We start from the raw sequence: 4,131 nt of genomic DNA on the forward strand, positions 1-4,131 counted from the left end.
TGTGTGTGTGTGTGTGTGTGTGTTTATTAGTCATGTCCGATTCGCCAAACGAATCGTTCTTTTGAGTCGGATCTTTTCTCGAGCCAGTTCGTGAAACAGCTCTAGCCTAAATGATTCGTTCGATTCGTCAACCAGCGCGTGGTGATTCCTAACACATAGAAATCTTCAATTAATCAATTAATCTAAAATCAACAATTCATCTTCAGCTACTTGTGTGTGTGTGTGTGTGTGTGTGTGTGTGTGTGTGTGTATACTTATATATAGTATTTCTGTGTTATCTAAAAAGACAGACAAATGTAAAAATTAAAAATAGTGTTAAGAATTTGAGTAAAATAATTTAACGTTTTATACCTGAGTAGCCTATTATTAAATATGGATCATAAGTAGGCCTACAAATATATTCATATTTAATTAGGCTATATAATTAATATTTTATCTGTTTTTAATCTGTATTTTATCTGTTAAAAAGTATATATATTAGTGCTGCCAAACGATTAATCGCGATTAATCGCATCTAAAATAAAAGTTTTTGTTTACAGAATATATGAGCATGTACTGTGTATATATAAATACGAACATGCATGTATATATTTAAGAAAAATATGCTCTTTATATATTAAATAGATTTATGTATAATATCAAATATAAGAATATAAATATATAAATGTATGTGCATGTAAATATTTTCAAAATATATACTGAATATATATATATTCAGTATAATAAATATATACTGTATGTGTGTGTATTTATATATACATAATAAACACAATACACATACATATAGTATGTACTTTTATTTTTGCAATAATTTACTTAAAATATAATGTATTTTTTATGAATTACTGGAATCTACGAAATTGCAATAATAATAATAATAATTCATAAAATATAAAGTAAACCTAAAAGCATAAAAGCCTAAAAAGTATTTACTTGTAATAATGTAAACAACTGAAATACAATAAAATATAAAAACTGAAATTATAATATTTAAAAATTGTTATTCTTAAATAGTTCTTCATTTAAGATTTTTTCCCCTAGCCCATTTTCGTTTAGTTTAAGTTGAAGTACTGAAATAACTAAAACGAAATTAAATTCAATTAAAATCTAAAACTTACTAAAAACCATACAGACATTTAAAAATGACAAAATCAACAAAATCACCAAAACTTTGACAAAACAACAAAATCGCTAAAACATTAATTAAACTTAAAACCGAAAATTTAATTCAAAATATTAACAAAAACTATAATAGTAAATCAATGTAAAACATATTAATCGAAACGTTTAGCATGTAAAATGCGGCGTCGTGATGAAGGGTTACGCGATGACTCAAAAGAATCACTCTCTCGTTCATTGAAACGAGCCGTTCGAAAGAACCGATTCGCGGAAATGGGTCGGGCTTCCCTTCTGTAGTGTGTGTGTGTGTGTGTGTGTGTGTGTGTGTGTGTGTGTGTGTGTGTTTGATTACATTTTTTTATACTGAAAAAACGTTTGGATAATTAATATTTAGTGTATTGTATGATATAGGCATTTAAAATATGCTATGCTATCCACTTAGCAACAGCATGACCTCACAAGTCCAGCATATTTTCAACTGTGTGTTTGCTTTTTCATCGTTTGAGTGTCTTCCATATCTAAAGTGATTTAGGTGTCTCTAGAGCCACCTAATGGTGATCTGTGACATTCGTTTGTCTCTATGACCTTTAGAAAGCCTGGTCCTCAGTAATGCTCAGGTCTGTCAAGGTCCTCACTAATATAGCTAAACCAGTATGTGTGTGTGTGTGTGTGTGTGGCCGGGACTTTGGATTATCGTGTTATGGGTGACTGCACCATCTGCGACTCCTGCGCTGCCACAAGAGCTTTTTTCCGCGAAAAACAAGCTTTCTGAAATCTGTAGAGAAGTTCTGGAAATGGCTGTGAAGCGTGAAGCGACGCGAGATCCATCGGTGGGTCAAACAGAGCTGCGTAGCCTGCTGTAATACTTGTGTGTGTGACAGCATTTACTGTACGATAGTCTGTCTGCATGAACCCGTGCTTTTACTTTTAAACGCTGTTGATTGAGATGCAAATGTTTTGTGTTGCTCTCAAAGGGTTTGGAAAACCAATACTTTAAACGAGTTTAGAGTTAAATCCTGTAGAAATGTGATATTTGGGCACGTTTGTTCTGTTAAACTGCGATTTTTAATGTTTAGAGTCATTTTTTTTTTTGCTCTGAAGGGATTTTAAGTTGAACATTAATTCATCCTGATGCTTCGGATTTCATACTTTTTAACCCGTTCAGATCCAGTTTCCATTCCAGTGATCCTCACATCATTCATCACAACTTTTCATTTATTATCTTTAATTGGATGCATTTAGAGTAGAACTGAAAAATCGAAAGAGCTGGAATCTAGACAAAGTGGCTCAAATATAAGTGTTTTCTCTCTATATATATCTCCAATTCCGACATTTATTATGTTATATGATATTATGTTATATATTTATGGACTTTATTATTATTTTAACATGTGAAACGTATGAAATCAAGGTGATTTTTTGGTGTAATGGGAGCATAATGTGGGTTAATAATAGGGCAAATAATGAAAGACCAACATATGGGTATTGCTAAACTACTATATTAATATAGCCTAATAAATACTTTATTTGAGCTCCTTATTGTGATTTAAGATTCATAAATTAATCAAAGAGGCTCAGATATAAGTGTTTGGTCTCTATATAATTCCAATGCTGCCTTTTGTTATTTATTATATTGTATTATTGCGTTTTCTTGACTTTATTATTATTTTAAAACGTGAAAAGTGTGAAATCACAATCATATTTTTCTTAGTATAATCCGAGTTAAATGATAAACCCACGTTTATAGCTAAACTAATATTAATTTAATAAATACTTTATTTGAGCTTCCTTATAAGATTCAAAAATCAATCAAATATAAGTGTTAGTTCGGTGTCATTATTTCCATTTTTATTGTTTATACTGTATTATTGAGTTTTCTTGAGTTTATTATAATTTTAAAATGTGAACAAATGTGACATTTTTGTGCAATGCGAGCGGAATTTAGGTTAAATGAGGGCAGATAATGATAAACCCACATATGTTTATTAATATTAATATAATTTATTTTATTTGAGCTTCCATATTGTGGTTAAGATTCATCAAAGATGCTCAAATATAGTGTTTGGTCTCTGTTATTGCCATTCTTTCATTGAAATCATTTATTATATGGCATTCTTGAGTTTATTATTATTTCAAAATATTAATAATTTGATATTTTTGGGTAATCGGAGCATAATATGTGTTCAAGGAGGGCCAATAATGATAAACCAACATATGTGTATCACTAAACAATGGATACTTTATTTGAGCCTCTTTATTGTGTTCAAGACTCTTCATATAGAAAGGGAAGGTCATCATTTATAGCGGCCGATTTAAAAAAATTTTTTTTACAGATATTGTATTAACGTCAAACAATTGGTCTTTTGTTTCCTGATGGCTTTGTGAAACAGTGGCTCAGTCGATGTGCCAGCACAGTAATTACAGCGTCTTCACACAGCTTCACTGGCCATTGTGGAGTAATGAGCTTTAGCTTCTTTTCACACATAATGAGTGGATGATGAGAACTCACCCAATTTATGGTGATGGCCAATAGGCTTACATCTGCGCTGATGGAGCTGTCAGAAACACAGCCTTAGTGTATAGCAGCAGATCGGGCCGAAGCTTTCCACTTGACTGAGCCGTCAAGCCCTTCTCTGAGGAGATCATGTTGCTGGAACTGGCTGTAATGTTTTAGTGTTAAAACTTTTATGGCATTATAATATTAAAGGGGTCATATGATGCTGCTAAAAAGAACATTATTTTGTGTATTTGGTGTAATGAAATGTGTTTATGCGGTTTAAGGTTCAAAAAACACATTATTTTCCACATACTGTACATTATTGTTTCTCCTCTATGCCCCGCCTTTTTGAAACGCGTCGATTTTTACAAAGCTCATCGGTCTGAAAAGCGAGGTGTGCTGTGATTGGCCAGCTATCCAGTGCGTTATGATTGGCCGAATACCTCAAGCGTGTGACGGAAATGTTACGCCCCTCACCATACTGTGATGCCCTGTCAGGCCGGAGCGACGAGACA

At 32.3% G+C, this 4,131-nt stretch overlaps 1 protein-coding gene across 4 annotated transcripts in view; it reads left to right on the top strand.

Annotated features, from left to right (window-relative positions):
- mid1 (midline 1) overlaps positions 1 to 4,131 on the top strand; it is a 68,855-nt gene that overhangs the window by 21,702 nt on the left and 43,022 nt on the right. Inside the window, exon 1 of one of the 4 annotated variants that reach the window (XM_016489777.1) lies at positions 1,801 to 1,949. The exons of the other annotated variants lie outside the window; for them this stretch is intronic. The gene's annotated coding sequence lies outside the window, so the exon portion shown is untranslated. Of the gene's footprint in view, positions 1 to 1,800; positions 1,950 to 4,131 lie in introns of those variants that run through there. 4 annotated transcript variants of the gene reach the window in all.

The sequence above is a fragment of the Sinocyclocheilus anshuiensis genome, unplaced genomic scaffold (genome assembly GCF_001515605.1).
Source record: "Sinocyclocheilus anshuiensis isolate Anshui unplaced genomic scaffold, SAMN03320099.WGS_v1.1 scaffold394, whole genome shotgun sequence".
Taxonomy (NCBI): domain Eukaryota; kingdom Metazoa; phylum Chordata; class Actinopteri; order Cypriniformes; family Cyprinidae; genus Sinocyclocheilus; species Sinocyclocheilus anshuiensis.